Below are 17954 nucleotides of genomic sequence, written 5' to 3'. Positions count from 1 at the left end.
CGAGGTCAGAGATCTGCAACAGAGGGGTGTTCAGATGCTTAGACTACAACTCCCATGATTTCTCACCATTGTCTATGCTGGCAAGGGCTGATGGGACCTCAGGTCCAAAACAACTGGAGAGCCAAAGATTGCAGACCACTGCCCAACATAGAACTAAGAGCAAAGCAGTCAGGCAATTCATGCAGCCACTTACATATGCCAGCAGGCGAAACCTACATCTATACTGTTTTGTGTGGAGTGTTGCTCTTGGCCAAAGAGGACGCCCGTCCAAGTTAGAAAGGCCACTGTTCTACCTAGGAACGCCGAAACTATTTCTTCTTCATCAACAGAACCTCATAAATAAGGCAGTACAAGCAGGCTTTTCCGTGAGATTGCAGACCCATAACATATGCCCAACATTAAAAAAAAAATGTATTTACATTTTATTTGATTCAATTCATAAACATATCGCACATGTTAAAAACAACATTGATCGCTTGCGTTGAATTTTCAGCTATGATGTTAGATCTCATTTGAACCTTTATCCCGAAACCTCAGTGGAGTGATTCGTTGGGGCCCGTGGGACAGTCAAGGTCCCGGGATTTAGGCATCGGGATGGAGTCATAGCTCACGCTACTTCCACAGGTTTCATCAATGATGAAAACTGCCCTTTTCCTACTTAAAAAGCTAAAATGTCTGCTCCCACATCTTTCTTTCCATCGCCAAGTTATGTTCGTTGGCAACAGCATCTATTTAGGTCTACAGCCCGCTTGCTATTGACGATGGGGTCATCGGATTCCATTGGATCTGGAGGTGAATCTCAGCCCTTCTCAACTTTAACAAACTCCTGGAGTCTTTACACAACTAGTGATGCCTGCGGTAATAAAGGGTGGTCGATCGGCCACTGCCTTGGAAGCCTAATATCAATGACCATCATTTATTATCATACAATTAACAAAAATGTTATGTTTAGAACATGTCATGAAAACAGCATTTAAGATAACAACACATCACTACATAGAAGATCAAGGAAAATTGGACGAAATCTACATGTTTATTAAACATTGGATGTCCACTAACTGGTTATGTTTGAATGCCAGTAAAACCGAGTTGATGGTGTATGTGTCCAAGTGTGCCCGTGAGAAGTGGGGACAGGCGTATCTTCATTTCCATATAGATGGAGGCCTTGTCCCAGTGGCTGGGAAAGTTAAAACACTGGTCACCTTTATGGAGGCTTCTCTGAATGCAGACGCCCATGTGAGCCACATGGTTAGGACCTCTAACTATTATCTTCGTGTCTTGAGACAGATCTGTCCAATGATTTCAAGGCACATCACAAAACGTTGGTGGGTGCGATTATCTCACGACAGCTTGATGAAAGCTTGATTATTGCTACTCCTTGTTGGGGGAAGCTAGCAAGGAATGTCTTTACAAACTGCAAAAAACTTCAAAATTAAGCACTTCGGATAATCGTTAACATTGCCGGTAGAGACTCGGTTACTATGGCCCACAGGGACTTCACTGGCTTTGCGTGGTAGCTAGAGGTCATTTCAAAATGTTGACACTGGGACATAAATGCCTATTTGGGGTTGCCCCAAGTTACCCAACGGAAAAGCTGGAGATTTATAAACCTGTAGGAGTTTGCGATCTGAGGAGGCCTGCACCCTTAAGATAAATAGGTTTAAGAGAGCTCTGGGAAACGGTTGCTGCTTCCCTATCCGGGTGGCATAGGCCTGGAATGAGCTTCCGGAGTCATTGAGGAAGGAGAGTAACTACTTTACCTTCAGGAAACTTCTGAAGACTAGATTATTTGTTTGAGATAGAGTTCTGATCTTTTGAGCCTCTGTTTTCTGGCTTTTGTCTGTCTGTGACCTCTTTTGTTTCTCTGTGTAGCACTTGGATTCCTGAGGGCTTTGGTACTCTATAAATGCATAGAAACAGAAATAGTGCAGTTCATAAATACCTCTGTATGCACCTGTTAGATTGGATTTATAAACTCTGCTCTGGTGAACAGATGTTCAGGAGGCCACTCTCGTTAAGTGAAACAGTTCTGGGAAGATAGCCAGGACACTTCACGGTAGCTTGGAGAGCAGTAAAATCTAAGTCTCAGGAGTAGTGGGGGTTATCTGAGGTCTTGAATGAGCACACACAGTAGGACGACCACCATTACCCTTAGACAGTAGTATATCAAAAATACACAATTTATTAGGCCCAGAACAAACACAAGTGAATAATGAAGAACACAGTAATACTAAGACTTAAACACACACTATGTAAAATATATGTACAATCACTTTTCGGTCAATGCAGTAAAGTGCGGTTTCCTGACAAATCCTGTCAGGAGGGAGAGCAGACACATTTTAATACATTGGCCAACTCTGAGATGAATATACCTAACTTAAAAAGTCCAGCCCTACGAAGATTGAAGCTTTGTGCTCAGTATCAAGTTCCTACATAAAAACGCTTGGCGATGCGTAAAGCATACAAAGGACAATAATCGATGGGAAGGAAAAGTTAGCAAGAGGATTCTGGAGTGTGGAAATTCGGTTCTGAGAGTCAGAGGAGGATCTGCTGCGGAAAATAGGACTGCCACCAACTTTAGAATGGCTTTAGGAATCAAGAGCCACACAAGCCAGGGCAAGGACCACAAGAGTTGTACAACCACATCACCCATGCCCTCATTGACCTTCAGTGTCTCCCACTGCCGACACAAATCACCTTCAAGTCTTGCTGCATGATCTATAAGGCAGTGACCATCATGTCACCCAGCTACCTCGCAGAGAAATTCAGCATCTCTGGCGAACAGCGCACCACCAGAAACCAGTCACGCGCAGACTTGAAATCCAACACTGCAAAAAGGAAAGGACCAGAAAACAAGCCTTCTCTGCCTATGCCCCAATACTATGCAACCTCTTCCCAGTTGGCATCAGACTCGCCCCCATGCTCCCATAATTCAGAAAAGAACTTAATGCCCACCTCTTCAAGGAGTCTCTGCTCCTCAACACCTAGGCCATCAGGTCGCCCCCTGCACAACTTGGCTCGTTAGTTGATGCCTGGCCCTCTCCTCCCCGCTATCCGGTAGAGCTGGACCCCTCCTCTATGCCCATCTGTATCCTACTACCAGCTGTATATCTGTTCTGTTACCTCTGTAAAGCGCTCTGTTGTGTATCTGTATGTGAAGAATTCGACCATCCGCACAGGATGATTGTGCGCTGGCCTGTTTTTTTTTGTTTATTTAAAAGAATGAATGACAGGGCCATTCCTGCGCACATTTTCCACGCTCACCGCACAGCAGAAAATAAGTCATGTATTCTGGGAGGACACAGCTTACCAGGGCAGCCCTCCCCTGTCATGTGTAGCTGACACCTGACAGCCGTGGGTACATCTAAAACCTTTGGCCATGGGCCTCTCCATTCCCAACCCTTGCTGGTGGCGGCGAATACTGTAGAATGTTAATTATCAGGCTTCAGGGAAGGCCTGGGTGCAGGAAGTGACATTAGAGACCAGGTGCCAACACCTCTTTGTAATGCAATATGTCAACTTGGTACTTACACCCCTCCTTGGTATGAAAGGGCAGTGAATGTCCTGTCTGGAACCACTCCTTTCAGTGCAGAGAAGTATGTGAATTGTAGGAGACAAAAGTCTGCCTGCAACCCCCTACTTCAAAGGAGGTCCATGTTGTGATCAAGCACTGCATATGGCTCAGTTAGTTAGGGAGACACATTGATGTAAAGCAGTCAGGAAGATGGGTGCGACTTAGAAGTATATGTTGTCATCTTTCCCCTGTCTGTTGCCAAGCGCCCTGGTTCTGACCTGAAGCATCACTGAAGATTGTTCCCAACCTACACCAAAGGACAAGGCTGTTGCATGCTAACCCCCTACCCCCGAAGCTTTGGGTAAACTGCCTTGAAAGGACACAGCCCTGCAAAGAGGCTAGGAGGAGTGCCACACAAGCATCATCCAGCGTCCATCTTTTTAAGGACAACTTCAAGACAGTCAAGTCCTTGAACCGTATCTGGCTTGGCCTACTCCAATCCCTGGGCCATGTTTTGCTTTAAAAGAAGGCTGAGCCCCTCACTGATTAGATCATCTGAAGACTCCGCAAGGAGTAAGAAGAAGGACTCATTTGGACCTGAGCTGAAGGTACAGTCTGCCTTACATCTTCTGCCAGTGAAGGAAGGCCAGGCGTTCCAAGAGGGAAGCAATATCCCTCCCCTAAACATCTCCCAGGGAACAGAGGGAGATACCGCACCCAGAGGACCGGTCCAGCAGCTCCAGAACCGGGACCCAGCCAGCACACAGCGTGCCTTGCTAGGTTCTGACCACAAGCTTCCTATTCCTAGGTGGGAAGTGCCAGAGAGACTATGGACAAAGGACAAGGCTGTTGCCTGCTAACACCCGCCTGAGCTTTGGGCTGTCTGCCTTGAAAAGACTTGAGCCCTGTGAAGAAGCTAAGAGGATTGCCACACACGCATCATCCAGCATCCATCTTTTTAAGGACAATTTCGAGACAGACGAGTCCTCGAACTGCATCTGGCTGCACGGCTGGCTGTTGTCACACCGCAGTCGCCAGAGCCATCCGAGACACCTCAACCAGCATTCCAGATCCTCCTGCCAGCACAGAGACAATGATTCTTGGCCCTGAGATGCTGCGCTGGACAGCCTGCAGATGTCTGTCCGGCCCTGCTTGCCGAACCGCCTGCCGCCTGGTACCCACAGCTGTCTCTCGCCACTAACTCTGTCTCATGGGCTGCGAGGTGCCCTGGAACGACCTCATCACTGTTGAGCACGAACAACTTCTTCAGCACTGGGTATATTGTGGTTCAGCCCCCCTGGTCCTTCTCTGAAGGCTCCTAGAGACAGTTATGACCCTTTGCCCCTTGGTGTTGAAACCAAATAACCTTGAACAGTAAGACTGATTTCTTTACCAACTACCCTCCTGTCAGTATCTAGAGTGCATCCCTTACCTTTGTGAAACTGTCTGCCCTCTGTGTTCCTTTACAGGGTGGGTTGTATTTTGTGGTGTGCTAGAACTAACTGTTGTAGTAATAATAAAGTAAATATTTATATAAAACCTCAACTGGACAGTACCTTTTATCATTGGGTAATAATTGTATTTTCGCTGTGTTGCAACTAACCAACGAACCATGACCTTGCAGAGATAAGCCTGCCGTTCCGTCCACGTTACCAAAAATTGGACAAGGAGATCTTATAATTCACTTATATTCCAATCTGTTCGGATACCTTCTGGTGTACTAGAGGTGTGGGGCTGATTGATGGTTTAGAAACTGATATTCATCCCTGGACCACTGGTGCCCTGGAAGTTGATTCGTCACATTGGTGGCAAGCGGTCGGATCAGTTGGAGCCTTGCGCACAGCTTACTCACCCAACAATAAACGTACTGCTGCAGGCAACGTTTGTCACTGCTAGGTAATTGTAATAGTCATGGAGTTTGACATGGAGACTATAAAAGGTATGACCAAGGACGTCCTTCACGTCTTGTGTCAAGAGAGGGAACTTCCCCACAGCACTAAGGTTAATAAACCTGAGTTGCTGACCAGCCTCCAAGCTTGAGTAGAAGCGATGGCGGTTGGAGAGAAGACCCCAGGGGATGGGCTAGGCCCTGTGTACCAGAACGGACAAGACCTTCCGGAGGGGGTAAATGACGAGGACGACTGCATGAACAGTGTTTATCACCAATCATCCCGCCGAGGGGGAGGTGTGGTTTCTCAACACTCAAGAATGTTAGTGAGGACAGGGGCTAGTGCGGCATCCCACAGGTCAGAGGCCTCAGCACAGTCTCTAAGGGACCCAATAATTGTTCCGGCTCTTAATGAGGTAGCGGCTGGAAAGCTTCTGACTAGCGCTAGAGGAACAGTAACTGCAGGACAAGGTCACCATACAGCGGGGAAAGGGCCGCCATAGAGCTGCACTAACTGGCGTTTGAAGAGAAGAAAGAGGCCAACAGATCCACCTCTAGTGAAGGCAGCAGTAGTGGCTCAAACCAGAGTGCCCGGGATAAGCCCCGACAGCACATCTCAAAAGACTTAGTACAAGCTTATGAAGTGGGCAAGGATATTTTCGACTGGTTTGAAGCGCTCGAGCTGGCTTTCCAGCTACAGGAGGTGGATGAGGTACAGTGGGGTGCAGCCTTGATGAGTTGCTTACCGACACCAGGGGCTGATGCAATTCTTCAGTTAACTCCTGAGGAAAGGCACGTTTGTGAGAGCATGAAGGCAGCCCTCCTCAGGTAGTTCAGTGAAACCTCACAACAGTATCTAAAGAGATTCAGAGAGCTCAGAAAGAAAAGCGGGCAGAGATTTGAAGCATTCATACACTTGTTGAAATATCTGAGCGGGTGGGAGACTGGTAACAAAGTTGACACATTTAAAGGGATGTACAATTTGATTGCGTGTGAGCATGTGGTGAAAAATTGTGAGGTTGATATACATCAGTATCTAGTGCACAGGACTATCACAGATCCTAAGGAGCTTGCCAAGGCTGCCGACAGGTTTGTGAATACTCAAGTCCAGAAAAAGGCTCAGGAAAGTACACCCAAACCGGAAGAGAAATCAGCGGACCAAAAAGTAAACAAGGATGGGAAGGACAAAGGTCCAACCCAATCCTCTTCAAAGTCAGGTCCCCAAAAGAACTAAGAGAAACCCCCAAACTCTAGTTCAGCTGTGCACACCAAAAAGAAGAGCGTAGGCACCCCTAACACTGGGAAATCTATGTTCTCACCACCCAAAGGTTGTTGAGTGTGTAAGGAGCTGGACCATAGGAAAGGGGATTCTGCCTGCAAGTACTTACCCAAGCAAGCCATAGTGAATGTTGGACTCATGGAGGAGGCCATCATTAGTGTGGGTGTCTCAGAGGAGGATTTCACGCTAGGCCAGGGAGTGTCCGAATGTGGATTGGTTACACTGATTGGGAATGGTACCGGATCTCCAGAAGAGACCCTAGGTTCCAATAATACTCAACTCTATCTAGAGCACGTGTACATCAACAGACGCAAAACTGCTGCGGCCGAGACACAGCAGCTAGCGTCACCTCTGTCACCCAGCAGTGGGTACACCCTGGCCAGTATATTGATGGGCCTGAGTTGTGCGTAAGTGGATTTGATGGTAAGAGTAAGTGCCCCTTGGCGATAGTAGAGTTCATCAGCTGGCGAGGTGTAACAACCCAGCGCTATGTAGCGGTGAAAGACTCCATCCCTGCCCCATGTCTGTTGGGTAATGATCTTCCTGATCCCGAAATAGTCACAGCGGCTACGTGATTGAGGGCCAAAGAGAAAACCAGACTAAATGCTCTGAAAGACTTAGGGCCTGGAGTAATTCCAGAGGGCTTTTTGGAAGGACCAGTGTGGCCGATAGCCCCTAGTCTAGTTCCACAGACTACTGAGTCGCCTATTTCTGTGGAAGAGGGGCTAGTAACCACAGAGGATCCTGCTTTGGTAGCAGGGGACCTTGTGACTTCAGAGTTGCCTGGCGAGCGCGGGAACCAGAGGTGGAGGACCAGGTGGGCACAGATCTGAAGGGTCTGGCCAAGCTGGATGAGTTTGCATCAGCTGGGTGCCCAGATCAGACTGACTTCTACACAGCCCAGAAAGAGTGTCCCACTTTAGTGGGTCTGCGGAAGCAGGCGGAGGAGCAGCCTAAGGGCAAAGCCCCTGAACTCTTTAAAGTGTACTGGGAGGATGGGCTCCTGTACGATGAGCCAAAGGATTCTGAGGGCGAGGACACCGGAAGGTTGGTGGTTCCCCAATGCCACAGAAAGTCCCTTTTAGATTTGGCTCACCAAATTCCTTTATCGGATCACTTGGGAGTGACTAAGACATCGGACCGGTTGTCTGCACACCTTTACTGGCCGCAATTCAGCATAAAAGTTAAGGAATTTGTCCGGTCCTTACTGACTTGTCAAGCTTCTGGCAAGTCAGGTGGTGCCACAAAGGCCCCCTTAATTTCACTACATGTGCTTGGGCGGCTCTTCAAGAGAATAGGCATGGATATTGTGGGTCCTATGGATCCTCAAACCAGCTCAGGGAACCGATATATCTTGGTGGTGGTAGACCAAGCCACAAGATACCCTAAGGCTTTCCATCTGAGAGGCATCAATGCCCCTGTGGTTGCAAAGGCTCTGATTGGGATATTCTCCCGTGTTGGATTCCCCAAGGGAGTCGTTTCTGACAGGGGATCAAACTTCATATCTGCGTATATGAAGGCAATGTGGGAAGAGTGTGGAGTCACCTACCAAATCTCTACATCCTTCCATCCACAAACAAATGGGCTTGTTGAATGGTTCAACAAGACCCTGAAAGGCATGATAGGTGGCTTGGAAGAGCACCTGAGGAGAAAATTGGATATTCTGCTGCCATGCCTTCTCTTCACCTACAGGGAGGTACCACAGAACGGAGTAGGGTTTAGCCCCTTTGAGCTTCTGTTCGGACACCCTGTGCAATGTCGCCTCAGTCTAGTGAAAGAGGAATGGGAAAGCAAACCCTCATCCCCGTCACGAGATGTGGTGGACTATGTACTCAGCCTTCGGTCTAGAATGGCAAAGTACATGGAACAGTCAACAAAGAATCGAAAGGCCAGTCAGGAGCTGATGAAGCACTGGCACGACCAAAAGGCCACAGTGACAGTCTATTCTCCAGGCCAGTGGGTGTGGATTATGGAGCCTGTCAAACCCAGTGCCCTTCAGGACAAGTGGACTGGGCCGTACTGTGTGCTGAAAAAAGTCAGTGAGGTGAATTATCTCATTGATGTGAAAGGACCTAAAAAGATGTGCAGGGTCTTTCATGTCAACCGGTCAACACCCCATTATAGCTAGGATGACTTGGTCATGGCTTTAGTGACTGATGGAGAGACGAAGGAGGAGATCGAACCCCTCCCATACCTCAAGCACACTGAAGCCACAGATGGGTAGTTGAAGGTGTCAACCTTGCAACGGACCTGTCAGAGCAGCAACTGACAGACTGTCGCCATTTACTGGGACAGTTTGCTGGTCTGTTTTCGCGGACTCCTCATTGCACAGATTGGTGTACCCATGATGTGGACTGGAGACAATAAGCCGCTGAAGAGTAGAATTCATCCGGATGTCCGATAAGGTCAGGGACACTATCAAGGAGGATGTTTCAAAGATGTTGTCCCTAGGAGTGATAGAGTCGTCCCACAGCCCCTGGGCTAGCCCAGTGGTACTGGTCCCAAAAAAGACCAATATTGGGAAGACTGAAGTTTCCTTTGTGTGGACTACAGGGGGCTCAATTCTGTCATGAAGACAGATGCTCACCCCATTTCTGGGGAAGATGAGCTCATTGACAATCTTGGCACTGCCAAGTACATGAGTACTTTTGACCTCACAGCGGGGTATTGGCAGGTCGGCTTGACAGCTGGAGTGAAAGAGAGGTTGGCATTCTCAACACCGGAAGGACATTATCAGTTCACTGTGATGCCCTTCAGCTTGAAGAATGCCCCTGCCAGTTTTCAGAGGGTGGTTTTGTCTGGACTGGAAAACTTCAGTGTCATCTATCTAGATGACATTGATGTGTTCAGCCACACCTGCGAGGATCATGCATCACACCTGAATCAAGTGCTTCAGGCGCTGCAGAATGCAGGTCTGAGTATCAAGGCCACAAAGTGCCAGTTAGCGCAGGGCACAGTGACTTACCTGGGCCACCTGGTCGGTGGAGGTAAGAAACAACCTATTGAAGCGAAGGTACAGGCTGTGAAGGATTGGGTCATCCCCACCACACAGACACTGGTGAGAGCCTTTCTAGGTCTCACTGGGTACTACCGGTCATTCATCAGAGGGTATGGGACTATTGCCATGCCCCTGAATGATGTAACTTCCAAAACGATGCCAAAGAAGGTAACTTGATTGAGCCCCCGTCTGTCAAACCTCTTTTTATGATTTAAAGGATGGATTGTGCAGGGCCCCAGTTCTGAAAGTGCTAAACTATGGTCAGGAATTAATTATCCAGACAGACGCCTGTGATTTTGGGACTGGAGCAGTGTTAGCGCAGCTGAACTCTGAAGGGGTAGAGCAACCTTTTGCCTACATTAGCAGGCGGTTGACAAAAAGGGAAAGGAACTGGGCTGTCATAGAAAAAAGGTGTATCCAGTCATGTGGGCTGTAAAGAAGCTGGAGCCCTACATCTTTGGGTCCCACTTTATGATCTAGATGGACCACAGGCCTCTGCGATGGTTAATGGCCATGCAACGAGAGAACCCTAAACCTTTGCGTTGGGCCATATCCCTACAGGGATTAGATATGGACGTCCAGCACAAGCCAGGCTCCCAGCATGGAAATGCAGATGACCTCAGCCAGTACTTTCGCCTTGATGACGAGCCAGACCCTAACTACGGTGGTGGTTCACATGTTGAGGCTGGGAGGCATGTGAGGAATTCAACCATCCGCACGGGAAGAATGGCCTGGCCTGGGCTTTTTTTGTTTTTTTTAAAGAATGAATGATGGGGCCATTCCGGCGCACATTGTCCACGCTCACCACACAGCAGACAAATAGTGATTTACCCTGAGAGGACATAGCTTACCAGCGCTGCCCTCCCCTGTCATGTGTAGGTGACACCTGACAGCTGTGGGTACCTCAAAAGCCTTTGGCCATGGGCAGCCTGATTAGAATTTCAAGGCACCATGGATTTGCATCTCCATTGTCAACTTTGCTGGTGGCGTTGAATACTGAAGAATGTTAATTATCAGGCCTCAGGGAAGGCCGGGGTACAGGAAGTGACAATGGAGACCAGACGCCAACACCTCTTTGTAATGCAATGTATCAACTTGGTACTAACACCCCTCCTTGGTATGAAAGTGCAGTGAATGTCCTGTCTGGAACCACACCTTTCAGTGCAGAGAAGTATGTGAATTGCAGGAGACGAAAGTCTGCCTGCAACCACTTACTCCAAAGGAGGTCCATGTTGTGATCAAGCGCTGAAAAAGGTTCAGTTAATTCGGGAGACTTAGATATACAGCAGACAGGAATATGGGTGGGACTTAGAAGTATATGTCGTCATCTTTTCCCTGTCCGTTGCCAAGCGACCTGGCTCTGACCTGATGCATCACTGAAGATTGTTGGTGGAGACCCAGGATTGGCTCACTTAAGTTAGGCTTGTCCTATACCAAAGGACAAGGCTGTAGCCTGCTAACTCCCTCCTGAGCTTTGGGCCATCCGCCTTGAAAGGACACAAGCCCTGCGAAGAAGCTAGGAGGAGGGCCACACAAGCATCATCCAGTGTCCATCTTTTTAAGTACAATTTCAAGACACTCAAGTCCTCGAACTGCATCCGGCTGCACCACTGACTGTTTTCATGCAGCAGTCATCAGAGTCATCCAAGACGCCTCAACCAGCATTCCAGATCTGCTAACCAGCACAGAGACAACGATTCTTGGCCCTGAGCTGCTGCACCGTACAGCCTGCAGACGTCCATCCAGCCTCAATTGCCGAACTGCCTGCCGCCTGGTACACGCAGCTGTCTCCCGCCACTAACTCTGTCTCACGGGCTGGTAAGCGCCATGGAACCGCCTCGACGCTGTTCAGCACCAAGAACTTCTTCAGCAACAGATACATTGTGGTTCTGCCCCCCCTGGTCCTTCTCTGAAGGCCCCTAGAGATAGTTACAACCCTTTGCCACTTTGGTGTTGAAACCAAATAACCTTAAACTATAAGACTGATTGATTGCTTTACCAACTACCCTCCTGTCAGTATCCAGAGTGCATTCCTTTCCTTTGTGAAACTGGCTGTCCTTTGTGTTCCTTTACAGTGTGGGTTGTAATTGTAGTGTGCTAGAACTGTCTGTTGTAGTAATAATAAAGTCGATATGTGTATACAACCTTGCCTGGACAGTCCCTTTTATCATTGGGTAAAATTTGTATTTTCTCTGTGTTGCAACTAACCCACGTTCCACGACCTTGTGGAGATATGCCTATCGTTCCGTCCACGTTACCAAAAATTGGACAAGGATGTCTTATAATTCACTTGTATTCCAATCTGTTCGAATCTTCTGGTGTACTAGAGGTGTGGGGTTGATTGATGGTTTAGAAACCGATATTCATCCCTGGACCACTGGTGCCCCGAAAGCTGATTCATCACAATGTAGTGTTGTATAGCTCTGTAAAGTGCTCCTTTGCTTCTCGAAGGTAGGTCTGCGCTCAGTATATACCATAATAATAATAATAATAATAAACTAAATAAATACAATACTATATAGTGAAACACTGTATGGTGGGTGACTATTGGCTGTCTGCCATGCTCCTATGTGCCATGGCCACTGTGGGCCCATCGCCATATATGCCTGGTGATAGATGATCTGAGAATGCCAGCGTATGCCTGTGTATCCCATGGCAGTGCCCTGTCGCCCTCTGACACATGTTCACCTTCCTGTAATGCACCGAAGCACAAGGGTCTGCCAGCACGCATGCCACCTGCAGCTCTCATTATAGCCATAGACTTTATTATACTTGAGGAATGGGTCTGGGAGAGGCTCAGGGGTGGCAATCGTGGTGCTGTGACACATGGATTCTGCACGCCTCCAGTGGGCAGTACGACCTCTGCTTCACCGCCAATAGACTTCCGCTCATAGAGCAGCTCTGGGGTTCAGAGTCACAGGGGCAGGGCTGGCAGCGGCTCTACCCCACTGAAGGTTGCCGTCCAGCAGCATGGAAGGAGCTGGCTCTATTCAAAGAAGACAGACCCGTGTCCCTCCCACATCAGCACACTCTGTGGTTAGGCAGGAATATGGGCCTTCGCTCCCCTTCAACCACCCCATCAATCCTGTGCACCCCCTTTTTGTTCTTCCAGGTGGCGCTCGAGCTGGTGGCTGAATCCCCTGGACTATTTGCTGCAATCTCCCCCACCAAGGAGATCTCTGAGGGGGTATTCTGCAAGGAGGCACGTAAGGGTGGGTGCTGAAGGTTGCCATCAGAGGGTGCCCCGAGAGGGGTTTGGCAAAAGGTTCCCAGAGTGGTAGAGGTGTTTGCAGCAGGCACCAAAGTTGCACTCTGCCAGGAGGTTGGCGAAGGCTTTTCCTGATTAAGGTAGGGCGCAGGAGGGCTTCCTCTAAAACAGCAGGTACAGAGTCCTCAAGGGAGGGCAGCGAGGCACTATACTGCCAGCAGGTAAGTGAGGATGCTGAGGGTGGGAGGTATGAGGGCACCAGGTGAGATTTCAGTTGAGGAGGAGCCACGTTGAGTACCTAGTGTCGAAAGAAACTCAGCATTGAGGCAGAGGAGGTGACCGGTGTGGGTAGCACATACTGACACTGTGGGCACACTGATCCTGATCCTCTTTGATGCCGTGCCACATGCTCATTCGTCCCTCTCCCCGGCAGGGTCTCAACCCTACCCTCTGCATTAGGCTGTGGGGGCCCTCTCATGTCTTCCTGCTTCCCACTAGCTACCACCTTGCCAGCCTTTTGTTTCTTCTCCTGGTCCCCCTTCTCCTCCTAGAATCTTACTCAGCCAACTCCAGATGTCTCTCACATACCCCCTCTGGATGCCTCCTTCCATTGACGTCATGATGTCTCTCTCCAACCCCTCCTGATGACTCTTCACACAATCTAATCTCCTTCCAGCTCCACCCGCCCCCCTGTAGATGAGGAGCTACATGCCTCTACAGGAAGTCCCGCCCTCCTACCATCTATATGCTATAAACCTGAGATTGTGTCATGCTTAAAACCAACAGTTCTGCCAATTCTATGGTGAATATTTGAAAGAAGGTAGCCATTGAGAAAACCCTATCAAATGTATTTCTGAAGAGATGACAATCTGAGGGAGGAACTCCCTGAAGGAATATGAAAATGAGAGAAAGAGGAGCTGGTGACGTCACAAAAGACGAACGTGACGCCCGGAGAAGACTGGCTGAAGAAAATGTATCGACCTTATAGAAACTTATGACGAAGTTTAGAATCGAGTAAACTTTCATATGCGAAGAGAAGATTGCACGTGTGAAGAGCATTGCAGAAAATGAAAGCCATTCAACAAATGTACAGATGTTGTAATGCAAGTAGATCAAGTAATATTAGAAGCTGGCTATAAGTAGTGAATAGACTGCGGGCGAAGCCGCCATCATATCGAAGCTGGACATTGGTGTCACAAATTTAGTAAGCTCAGACCCTTGAAGAAAGGAGCCGAAAGCTGAGTCACAGCATGAATTAGCTGCGATTGTGGAAGAAGCTGGAAGGGCTGTCTGGCCTGGTGTCAAAGCTAAAGCAGCCAAGGTCGGTTATCTGTTCTTGAAGGCAGTGAACATGAGATGCTGATTCAACCCTTTTTAAGGTGCTATGAAAGAACACGTTGCATGCCAAGTTTTATTTGTTTAAGACAATTAAATGCAGCAAAATGGACCAAAATGTGGTCTCCTGTCACCTGAGCCAAGGATGAAAATAGATTTCGAGCTTGGAGGGTCCGAACAACGATAGTGCGTGCTCACACTCCTTTATATTCACAGACAATAATACTTTGCAAGGCCAAGTTCAAAGACAAGCTGCATGGCAGAAGGCATGGGTGATGAGAGATGATGGGCTAATTGGGTGGGAAGGTAAAGTCAAGTCCACCTCCTGGCACCTGGTGTTAAGCTTACGTGCTGCTAAGTGAGCTGAAGTTTCCAGAAGGGCATGAGCGTGACAACCAATTATAGAGGGCCATATAAGAGAAGATGATATATTGTGTACTTAATAAGAGTTCAAGATGACTTGGGCTAAGGGTGGGCATACATTGTCCACCTGACAGTAGAGATGCAATCACAGCCCAGCCCTTTATATAGAAAGTATACTTAGATGTTCCCCTTGATCGTAACACAATCCCTCGTAGGTTTTTCTTATTTGCCTTGAAGTATGACATCACCTATGATGAACTTTTAGTATAAAATCTATGGGCCTCATTAGGAGTTTGGAGGTAACCATGGCGCTATTAGCGCCATGGCTTCCTCCAAATCCTTACCGACTCCACCCTGATGAATGGAGCTATAACCGCCCCATTCAAGGTTGGCGGGCACGGTAATTCCCTCTTCACCAGGGCCCTTCCCCATTCCCATTTGAGCCCCCATAGGGCTCAATGGGAATGGGGAAGGTGCTAATAAGAGTACTGCAAATTGAGGTACCGTTATTAGCACCAAAGTCCCTTTGCGGGTCCCGTCCTGGACCTGCAAAGGGAACTCGTAATGGGGCAGTAAGGGATTACCGGTACCGGTGCCCTTACCGGTACCGGTAATCCCTTACCGCCCTCCTCGTAATGAGGCCTTATGTTTTTTATGAAATGCGTTGAGTCTACTTGAGTGAGTTGATGAAGAGACTCAAGCGAACGTCCGTTGATGTCCATTGTAACTCCATTTTTTAGATAATTGTTATTAAAACAGTAACTTTGCCGTCTTCCTGAGTTGGTTGAATTATTTGGGTTAAGAGTTACTCTGCCCCCATCCAGTGCATACACGCTACCCAAAAGGCCTTACGTTCACTCCTCTCTTTCCAAACTCGTTTTACTGTTTCCTTTCTAAATTCCTAACCTGCTGAAAACTACTGTTGCAAACATCTCTACCTCCTTCCCTCTCTCATAGGACATTCCTTGTTTACTTTGATGGTCCCTCTCCTGCAGTTTGTATGTGTGTATTCTTACTTTTGCTATGACCGCCTTGTGATTGGTTAGTTTGCGATTGTTTTCCAGTCTCAGGTGTCGTGTGTGTTCCAATATGTGAGCAGATCTGTGGTGGAACCACAGCTTTAAGAAGCCGGTCTTCCATCTTAGATTTCCTGTCTGTGTGTCTCTGGGCATATGCGCAGACATCCACACAGTGATATGATATGATATTTTATTTGTATCACGCTCATACACAGGTGTTTCAGAGCGTGACTAGGCAGGGGAGGGGAACAGGGGAGAAACAGCACAACCAAACAACGATCTTACTAGGCCCAGTGACATTGGGAACACGCAACTGCATGGGGAAAGGGAAAAGGGAAAAAGTGCATGGAAGGGGGAGAGTGGAAAGTAAGGAGCAGAGGAGAGCAGATAAATAATAATAAATAAAATAAATAGAAAATGGAGGCAATAAACAGGGGTAGTGCGGTCAGCAAGTGGCAAGTGCTGTGTTTAAGGCAGCAGACTGGGTAAGTCTGATAAGTGCAGAAAAAGAAGGAACAAAAAAGGGGGGGCTGTATGGGTACAGATACAGTCCCCAGTGCAAGGGGTGGCCAAGGAGGCAGTGCAGGACGGTGGCAGGGTGAGCAGGTACCAGGGCCCAGGGGACAGTGGGTGACCAGGTGCACAGTGCCAAGAGAGAGCAGATCAGCAGGAGATATGGGGGTGAAGTCAGAAGCAAAGAGGAAGGTATTGAGGTGCTTCCGGAACCGGAGATGGTTCTCCTCAAGATATAGAGTGACAGGGAGGCTGTTCCAGAGGGAGACCCGAGCCGAAAGATAGAGATCTACCCCCAGCTTGTTTCTTTGAAAAACGATTGACCTGGAGGGAGTTAGAGGTAGAGGAGCAAAGAGCTTGAGAGGGGAGGTATTTGCAGAGGGATAGCTGAGGTATTTTGGACCCAGGCCCCAGAAAGCCTTCTGGACAATGCAGAGGGTTTTGAATTTAATCCTTGCATCCCCTGGGAGTCAATGGAGAGATTTCAGAGCTGGAGAGATACGATCCCAGGGCTTGAGGCCAAGGACAAGTCTCGTAGTCCTGTTCTGGATAAGTTGCAGAGGGCGGAGAGCAGAGGCAGGTAGATTTAGAAAGAGGCTGTTACAATAGTCCAAGCTAGAGAGAACCAGAGCTTGGGATACCATGAGCTTCTGGGGGAAGGAGAGGAACGGCAGAGTACCTCTGAAGAGGTGCAGTAGGATATTTGACTTTTTAGAGACCTCAGACATATGGGTGGAGAAGGAAAGTGTGGAGTCAAAGATGACCCCAAGATTCTTAGCCTTGCAGGTAGGGGTAGGAGGAGGGCCCAGGGAGGCCGGCCAGAGAGTGAAAGAAAAGGATGGAGATGGTGTGCCGATGAGGAGGATCTCAGTCTTTCTGGCATTCAGACAAAGATAATTGGCGGCAGACCACCCTTGAATGGCAGTTAAGTAGCCCGAGATGAGAGAGGGAGAGGAGGTGGCCAAGGGCAGCCGGAAAATGAGTTGAGTGTCCTCAGCGTAGCACTGGAAATTTGAGCAGGAAATGGCAATGCAGTGGGCGAGAGTTGCCAGGTATTGGTTGAAGAGCCAGGGTGAGAGGTTAGACCCCTGGGGAACCCCACAGGTAGAGAGGAAGATAGAGGAAAGGAAGGAACCTAGTTGGATCTGGGAGGGTCGATTAGAGAGGAAAGAGGTAAGCCAGGCCAGAGCCTGATCAGTGATACCCAGGTTATCACGGAGACAGTTCAGCAGGATGGCATGGTTGACCGTGTCGAAGGCAGAAGAGAGATCAAGAAGGATGAGGACAGAGGGAATGTTACAGTCCAGGTTCGAGAGCAGATCTTCACGAATGTTCAGGGGAGCATTTTCCGTGCTTCTGGCTGCTCTGAAGCCAGACTGGTGGTCATGGAGACAGCCAAGAGAATCTGAATGAAGGTTAAGCTGAGAGATGGCCAGCTTTTCCAGGAGTTTGCCCAGAAAGGCGGTAATGGAAATTGGATGATAGTTAGCCGGGCAGGAAGGATCAGCTGTGGGTTTCTTGAGAAGAGGATGCACAAGGGAGTGGTTCAGAGGGGAGGGGAAGGATCCTGAGGCAAAGGAGTGGTTGCAAAAATCAGCAAGGGCCAGAGCGTGGGTGTCAATGTGGTCCTTGATGGTTTTAGAGGAACAGGGATGAACCTGTTTTGACAAGGTTTTCATAGATCGGACTTGTCTAGCGACCTCGTCAGGGAAGAAAATAGGAAAGGAAGAGAAGGACGGGTGGGTGGGTGGTTAAAGGGCGGTCTGCAAGCACAGACTGAGGGGGAATAGGAGGGCCAGGGGAGGAGAGGGTGGACAGGATTGGTATTGCTTTTGGA

The 17954-nt window shown here is 48.5% G+C and overlaps 1 protein-coding gene across 2 annotated transcripts in view; it reads right to left on the bottom strand.

Annotated features, from left to right (window-relative positions):
- IGF1 (insulin like growth factor 1) overlaps window positions 1–17954 on the bottom strand; it is a 385102-nt gene that overhangs the window by 11249 nt on the left and 355899 nt on the right. The gene's annotated exons all lie outside the window — the stretch shown is intronic.

Source organism: Ambystoma mexicanum, chromosome 12, assembly GCF_040938575.1.
Source record: "Ambystoma mexicanum isolate Mex_15411 chromosome 12, UKY_AmexF1_1, whole genome shotgun sequence".
Taxonomy (NCBI): Eukaryota; Metazoa; Chordata; class Amphibia; order Caudata; family Ambystomatidae; genus Ambystoma; species Ambystoma mexicanum.
This window is presented reverse-complemented; position numbering and strand designations above follow the sequence as displayed.